General features: G+C 41.1%; 1 protein-coding gene across 5 annotated transcripts in view; it reads left to right on the forward strand.

Moving 5' to 3' along the window:
* LOC111273635 (synaptophysin) overlaps positions 1 to 8,994 on the forward strand; it is a 61,462-nt gene that overhangs the window by 40,165 nt on the left and 12,303 nt on the right. The window lies entirely within an intron of this gene.

Here is an 8,994-nt window from a genome sequence, read left to right on the forward strand (position 1 = left end):
ATTGTCGCACTCGGCGTAACGAGGATGATTGCCCTGCTAGTGGCCGCAACGTTGGTGCTAGCAGTAGCGATAGCCTCTAGCTGTCTCGCAGATTAACACAAACTGGGCCTAGGTATGTACGTATGGCAATCACGGCAGGGGGTAATAGTCAGAAAGAACACAAGTTGGATTACCTGTCTTCTCAGGTATTGACAACAGAATCAGTTGAGCAATGGGTTCATTTAAAAATGCGCGTGCCAGCTCGAAAAACTTTTAATAAGCTTGACGATAATAATAGCATGACGAAAGAACCTCTGGGTAATCGTCACGATTTTTTTTTCGTATCGACAATCCGGAAAAGTTTCCCAACTGTTTTTATTACCTGGGGTGGGTGAGTCTCGCTCGACAAAAAAAAACACTACGATGAGAATGACATGTTGTGGAAAACTGGTATTCAAGCTAAAAGTACCAAAGCTTTCCCATAGGCAGCACCATCGCTAAATTTCATTAGCATTACAGATAGCCATGAAAAATCCCGACGCTAGTACATAGTATGACCCTCGGTTTATAACTTAACCTAATAATGATATAGCCAGGCGTTACACTGTAACTGTAAGACACTAGTTCGATGCGCGATACTACATTTATCGATAAATTCCTTGATTTGCTAGGAACCGTTAGATGATGTTCTGACAAGGGGAACGACCATTTAGAATTTCTTCGCCTTCACAAATTCTAGTGGACATACATCATGACGGCATATACTTTTCAATCGTCTGCTGTGCATCTAATTTGCGAATACTTACCGAAAACAAGATTTCGTAGATGTGATTCATTACGTAATTGTCTTAGTAGATCGCCTTTAGTCCTTCGAAAAAAAATTTAATCTCAAGGCCATAGAACGGGATTAGCATACAGGCTTAACCTCATCATAAAGCTCAGCATCATTGCGCCCCTTTGGTATATTCGCTCGGCCCGTGGCTAGGCTATCTGCAGAGCCACCCTATGAACGGGTTTCGGTGTCTACTATGTAATCCGTATTTGTGCAGAGCTCATTCGATCTACCAAAACTGGATCGATAACAAGGAAGGGGTCCTCCATGATTCTATGATCTTTCATTCCTCCTGTTCCAAGAGGCGCTTCGAGTATATTTACGAAGTCCTCGCTCCTTTATCGTTGCACTTTTCTGTCGGCTGACACCATCCCGCTGAAGTGAGTTGAGTGTTCGAAATGCTCATATATGTCTTTTCCGAAGTTGCCTTTAAAAAGCGAGCTCGTCGCCTCTTAGCCACGGCGCTTGCTGGCCGGCTGGCCGGCCGTCTAATGTAAAATCGGATCTCCCGCTAACAGCAAGGGCGTCTGCAGATTAACGGCCTACTGTCTTTTTCGTTATCGGGGTTTCGTTACCAATCGCTGAAACTCTTATGTCTAAATCCAAACACTTCCGTCTGACAATACATGTGTCGATATTGCCGTTCAGCGTCGACTTTTGTCGTTTTACTTATCACCGATTTGAACTGTAGAAAACATACGGCGTCAAGCTACGGTCTATCCACACAGACGATGCAAAGCGGGCAACACAGCCAATGAAAGCGAGAGCCATGTGATAGCCAGTAAACACGAATAGCTGGTTGCTACTGCTCGGCTGGTAGTCAACGAAGTAACAAAGAGACAGGAAATAGGCAATGCAAAGCAAACGACCCAAATAGCCATGGCGCGCGAACCAGCGTCAAGGCAGAGGAGAATTATCATGACGTCATTAAGAGTCGAATATCTCACAGATGGACGCACAGAGAGACAGATTTGACTTACGTTGCCACTGCGCTTGGTGTAGTTAAGGGGTTCGACGCTGATGGTGATTCAGACGGCGACACCCGTAGCAATAGAAAACGTGTGTAATGATAAGCAAGTCAACAACTTACGGATAGTACTGACACACAGATAGGCAGACAAGCCACCCAGATGCGTGTGTGCGTATATCCAAAGAGATCGAGAAAGGCGACGAAAGGCTAGCGCGCGGTCCAGGGCACCATTTCGTCCCATTTTTTTGTGTCAATCATTTGTACCGAATTCAAAAAGTGATAGGGAAATGGAGCCAATTAATGTATAAATATGAAATTAAGTAAACAGAGGCTACAGCCTGAAATTCTGTAATTTAACGACACCACTCACGCATCCTACGAATGCTTCAGACGCCTTAGTGAGTAAAGTTCGAAAATTAGCGGTGTGTAGAGCGCCACCCGTTTGCTGCGAAACACATTATATTTTACCTGTGTAAAGGCAAGAGTTTAATTATAACTACAATAGAGGTAACGCTGAATAGCAGCCAGCAATTTCGTAATGCAATAGCTTCTACAATATAGTTCAAACACGGTTTTTATTTATTCATGTAACACAAGTTGGATACAATTTTCATAGTAATACTCAACGCACATAATAGATCAGTGCGGACGATCCTAGTGGTGGGTGGTGTGGAATTGTTTCCAAAAGTAGAACATGGTAAAGAGCTGCTGGATTCAGATAGCGATCAACCAAAATAATATTATGCCCTACGAAGAAAATCAAACCTTGACTATTCTGGGCTAAAGTATTTGCCCAATTGGTTTTCCCTTCTGCACAACTCTTCCCATGATAAAAGTCTAGCGATCCATAAATATGCCCAATCCTTGCGTTTAAAGGGTCATTTGAATCGCGGAACCCAACGGTCTTAGGCTTTTACTAATGTAAAGCTTTCGCTTGTGTTGCATTGATTGATTTCATACATATAACATATTGGTGTTAGACGCAGCTGAACGTAAGCTACACCGTAAACCAATAGTTATTCTGTTACAGTTACCTTGCCCACTTGGCCTATCTAAGATGGACGAATTTGATTAGCATTACACACAGCCTAGCTTGCTAGCGGACATTACAGCCATGTTGAGGCTCATCTTAATTCTATTATAAACCAATACGACTCGTTGCGTTTTTGGTTTTCGACATGCCGAAACATTTATTTCAGTTATAGAAATAGCTATATATGTCTACTCAGTTTGTCGGAGTTTAACGAAGATCGATTCCTCTACAATATATAGCATCGTCATAAGTTTTCACACTTCAAGCGGAAGTTTCGTCCCGAAAACTGAGAATTAGCTGAACATAACTTATGCTTCAATTAGTTAAACAAGAGCCTTCGATTGGTACTAAGAAATACCTGTCCAACTAATAAAAAAGCTTCATCTAAGACGCTTATTGCGTTCGGTTTTTAAATTTCCACGTAATAGATTCTTATTATATGGTCATATGGGTAAATAAATGTCACATTCGGTTTCTTGCTATCTTCACACTAAAATATTCATTTTAAATATAAGGACATTTTTACGCAGCTCATCCAGATCTATCAACTGGTAGCAAAAAATCTTCCTCACATCGACTTCCATGCAAGTACTGGATTGCTATTTCGTAGGGACAATTTTTACACAAAAAAAAAAATCTTACCAAAGTATAGCTCACGTCAGCTCCTAAAACGTTCGCATATACACACATAGGAAAGTGCGGACGATGAAACCCGAATAAGGCAATTTTAGAAACAGGTTCTATAGTTGCATGGGCACCATCAACAAGAGAAAAATTTGACCTGCGCTAGTCAAACATATACAATTCGATTGCAAGCCCATATCTTTACAATAATCCCGTTGTAATTCATTTCAAATTCTGTTTGGATTTTCACGTTCTACATCCAATATATAAACTTCAGGCATTACTTTTGATAACTGGCCTCCTACGCGAAACAAAGTATGCGTGCCGTGGCTTTGAACATAAACCACCACATATTTCTAACCGTAGTGAACGAACATGTTACCTAGCTGCGCTATCAATTCAATAATAAATTCTCTTTTAAAATTGTTAGTATAAAGCCACGTAATTTGGATATATTAAATTAACCTTCAATTGCGCAGGCGGCGCCAATACGAGAGTTTACTTAACCGTGGCTTATGTCCCTCTACGTCTTCAATCGAACCATTGTTTTAATCTCAATACCCTATCGAATTTACCCTGTTTTCTGAATGAATAAATCCTATGACTCGAACAAAGGAAGTATTCATCCAGTCGGAGAATAGGAATTATACATACTTAGATAATTTATTTGACCAATTATGGTGCACATCAAATAAATTAGAATCATGCCCTCTTATTAAACTGCTCCCAAGGCAAAATATTCGCACGCTTGAAAAAAATGAACTGGAATTCTTCATATGTCATTAATTGTTGACCATTTCAATGAAAATCAGCATATTATGTCTAAATCGCAAGAACGTGAAAAATTGTTAATTGTTTTGTCCGCTAAATCAAATGTGCCACCCTCTTTCTAGTGCGTGAAAGAGAAACAACTTTTTAATATAAACCTTTCACAAAATTTCAACGGTTATCGAGAAAAAAATGGTCGGTTTGCCTAATGTCAGATTACGCTTTCTGGGGAAGAAATTTTATCATTAATTATGCGTTCAATCGGTTCTATCTTATGAACTGCTCTTCACAGAGGGAAATTTTTGCTATCCAAAGGTAACCACCATTATACGAGGCTGATTTGGGTCGGCAGAACAGACAGCCATAGGATTTTAGTAGTATAATAGACAGCAGAAGTGAATGAAATCATCTAATCCTTGCTGTCTACTATATAGAACGGGTAGTTTTTTTTTTTATAGACATTCTGGAAATAGTTGGAATTTAAGAAAAAAAGCTACGTAGAAAAAAATAACTAATTAGAGAAATTTTGATGATCATCAGGAAAAGCTTGTTTGTTATGAATATGACCACTTAGTCTTCAAAAAAATGTTACTATATATTTGAACAAAAATGACGGTGTTTGTTTTAACTACCGTCAAATGATGTGAAATATTCACGTTCAGCAATTTTTTTTGGAACAATGCGACATAATGCGGAGGTTCGAGTTGACTAGTCCAACAACTTCACCGAAAATACCTAGTTGCAAAGTATATCAAATTCGTATAATGTTGAAGAGGTCAAATGGGGTTGCTCGAACTTAGCTAAAATAAAGAATCGAAAGATTTTCACTTTTAAAGTATATCTTTTTTATTTACAAATAATATTACAAAAAAATGTTATCATTGAACCTGCTTTCTTCTTGCTCCATGTTATTTTTATGTTTTACTTCGAGAGTTGGTGGCCGTCATTTTCGACTCGCTCCTTCGACCAATTACAACTTTTCATTCTCATCGAACCCATTCCATTTGCCATTTCACTTTCGCGTTTGTCGCATTTTTGTTGTATCTTCTCGTTATCGATACTATTTTCCGTCTGCATTTTTACCGCCCACCCCTTTGCTGTTGCGTTGTGTTATGTATCTAGGCTACGCTGTCGTTTTATCTTTACGGCTTTTATCCTTAGTACTGTCGCTGATGCTATTCCATCTATACTCATTGTTGCTGTTGATGTTAAATCCGCATAAATTTGGCACAGAGATTAGAGGTCGAACAATTTTGACATCTTCATTCCTACTCATCGCCCGTAGCATTATACTTCATTAAGGACCATGATGCGCTAATTTTCAACCTATACCATTATTTCCATAAGCACTTAAACTGTCGTAAATTCAAAACAAAGCTAAGCAAAACACTGACTGACAGCTGTTCAGATTTTGACAAAAGAATTTTTCCAGATAAAATTTGTTAAGATGATACCTTTCGAAGTGCTTAATACAGACCCACTCCTGCGATTACTACAAAATTATAATAGTAATTATAATTCACTTGGCTATTGTGATATCTCTAATATTCTGATTTATAGAATCACTAAATTGTTCCATCTATGTTCTTAAACTCGTCATCTACTAGAGTGGCCGTCAAAATTATCTATGTTATGTTTTGTTATTATTACTACGATTATTCGAACTAGATTTATCTGTAAAATGATATCATCGCGATTAGTTTTTCAACATGACCATTAGTTATTATTATTATTACTATTATATTTTTGTTTGTTGTGAACTCGGCTCGTAAATATCGTTCGACATTAGCAGCATAGTTTCTCTGCTGTTTCTTATTATATGTAGTTCTTATAATTATAATTAATATTGTAATAATTATCATCTTATTTATCTTCATCATGATCATGATTTATTTCATTTTTATATGTTCGTCCTTCAATAATTATATTTCATCATCATTTCTTCCTCTTATTTCCTTTGTTATTGTTGTCGGTCACTCATCGTCGCTTATGCTCATTCACTGTTATGTTGTTGTTGATTTTTTTAACGGTGTGCCAAAATTTGTTACCTCAAATAGACCACACCTTAGATACTACCTAGACATTGAGCGAGATCGTTCTTCTACCTTCTCACCCTTCAGCACCTAAATCACCCGAACCTACGTATGCGATTCGGTTCGGGGTAGGGCTTGTCTGGAACTGTTCGCTCGCCCGTTTTTCTCGTGCTTCTCTATTTTTCTCTCTCCCCGTGTCAGCATAATCGTGTCGTCACAATCATACGGCAGCAGGTCGCGCTCAGCCATATGACGAGGCAACGATTGAAATAATCATTAGTACTATCTTGCTTTATCTTTATTTCAAATAAATGGTTAGCCCTGCGCCTTAGGCTGGACAGATATTACATTTCAGATCTTATATTGTTGTTCAGCTTTGACGTTTATTTTTTTCTTTCATTACTACATTCTTCAATTTTGTTTGGATATTGGTGAGTCAGGCGTGTCATTGTTTCATACTTGATCACCGCGTCTTAATATAATAATCCACTGATCAAATTTCGTTCCTGATTTGGATTTTTGACAACCGCTTTCAACTTTTCAACGAAACACGCAGTAGAAAACTAACAAAATACATCATTATTATAAAATAAACAAACATTATTATTAATAGTTTTTTTTATATATATATATATAATAATATTGAGTCCCCCGATATTCTCGTACTTCTTTCAATTCGACATACCCCTATTTCTGTTTTCCAGCCTATAATCATCATCACCATCATCAACTGCAAAATCTTCCTTCGTTCTCTTTCAATTCTCATTTGCTTCTTTCATACCACCTCACACAACCACCCCAAATCTCCGAGTACTACAACTGCTTTCTCGTGCTTCCTGGTTGTCGCTGTTGTTATTATCAGTGCGCGCTCGCAAGCACGCATGAACGTATCCACGTTGTGACACACACAGACACGCACATGTTCACGAACGCCACTTCTTGTTCCGCTCCATCCTTGACCTTTTTTCCCGTACTCCTTTCTGGTATAGTTTGCTGCTCTTGTTCGGTATCCCTTGAAGGGAGTTGTCGCCGCGTCTTCCAAACCGCCTGCTGACACTTGATTTTTCGTTTTCGTACAACAGAGCTTTTCATTTTTCATCCGTTGCCTTTTATGTAGTCCACATAACCGACATGGCGCAGCGTCAGCCATACGAGCCGTGTCGCTTGCTAGGCAAAGCATTTAGTCGCCGACCCCTTGGCTTAGTACAGTATTTTTGCATGTTCCTCAGTAACTCCCGTAAGATACGATGACTAATCTTTGTTGGCGTAATCGTATCCACGAATCAGACGAACCGCAACATCAGTGGTCGTAGTGCGCAGACGTTGACAACATAATAGCCGTCATTGTCATTCGAGTAGTTACCAACATCGTCGTCGTTGCCGTCGTCGTCGTCGCCACCGCCGCAGTGGTGGTGGTAAAGATACCATCAACCGTCGAATCGGAGGCAATCGCTGGCGACCAGCAACGATCCGGGGGGAACCGAACCAACGAGGAGACGATGAGCTCCTTTTGCTACTATTGCCGACTGCTATCCTTCCCCGGTACTCCGCGGCTGCTGCTCACGCCACTGTATGGCGGGTGGTAGCCGCGATCGTGGTGCTGTTACTCTTGCTATTGCAGTTGTTCCTGAGCCGATGGGCCGGCTGGTAGTTGGCTAACTGATGCTGTTGCTCGCCACTCGCTCAGCCCAGCGTTGCCGTTCGGCGGGGTTCGTTTGCTCGTTCGCTCGCTCGTTCGTTCGACTGTTTGGTAGCTCACTACGCTGCTTGAAGCCGCTTTGTCAGCGGCTGTCGGCAACAAGCCAACCAGCGAACTCTCGCTCCATTGCTCGAAGCCACGCCACGCTCGGAGTCGCCCGTTTGAGCCATTGCTAAGCGAGCCACCGGCTGCCAGCACAGGCAGCTTGCCCGTCGTCTATAGCAGTAGCAGCCCGCTGCTGCTGTAGCGCTTGCATGAATGTGTTCGCTTCCATGTCGCCTATACCCGGCTTCAGCTGCCGCCACTGATATCGCTGCGGTTGTGTGCTGCTAGCAACGACGATGACGATGGTGTTGACGATGATGGCCGTGGTTGTACTAGTAGCCAGCGGGGACAGTCGTGGAGCTTGTAGTGCGTGCGTTAGCTGGTCCATCTGTATTTGTAGTACTAGCGGTAGCGATGGCTTGGCCCGGGCTTGCTCGAATACACGCACGCACGCACGCACGCACACACAGACACATTAATATTTAAAGTCCGCACACCGGCTAGCTAGTTCACTCTACAACGAAAGATGTCTGTAGTATACAGGAGCCGCTTGAGAAACGAGTGGCAACGAATACCCTGCTTGAAGAGTACATAGTCGACGCGCCGCTGAAGATCCAATCAAACAGTAAAAAGGAACCGGCAATTTTTCAATTGGTTTCGCAGAACACAAATGCTTCTAAATGGTTCAAACATTGTAAAGAATACGCGCAATCAGCAAATACACCACGCACAGCGTTCCGTGAGTGCTGTCGCCCTATTGGTGTGTACTCCTTATAACATGTGCGCTATTTAGGGGTCCTGTGTCCCGCAAAATTATTCTGGTTCTGTGATATTTCTTTGTCCTCCTCTATTGCTTAACCGGTCGTCAGGTCAGTTGCAACGACGATTGACACGGAGAGAGAAAAACCATCGAGAGGGGATACAAAAGACAGGGACAGAGCTCTCTGGTTCTGTTGCTCTTATTTGGAAGTCTTTGATTTCACATTCTCATTATTTTACCATTTATAATAT

The sequence above is a fragment of the Varroa jacobsoni genome, unplaced genomic scaffold (genome assembly GCF_002532875.2).
Source record: "Varroa jacobsoni isolate VJ856 unplaced genomic scaffold, vjacob_1.0 scaffold_204, whole genome shotgun sequence".
NCBI lineage: Eukaryota > Metazoa > Arthropoda > Arachnida > Mesostigmata > Varroidae > Varroa > Varroa jacobsoni.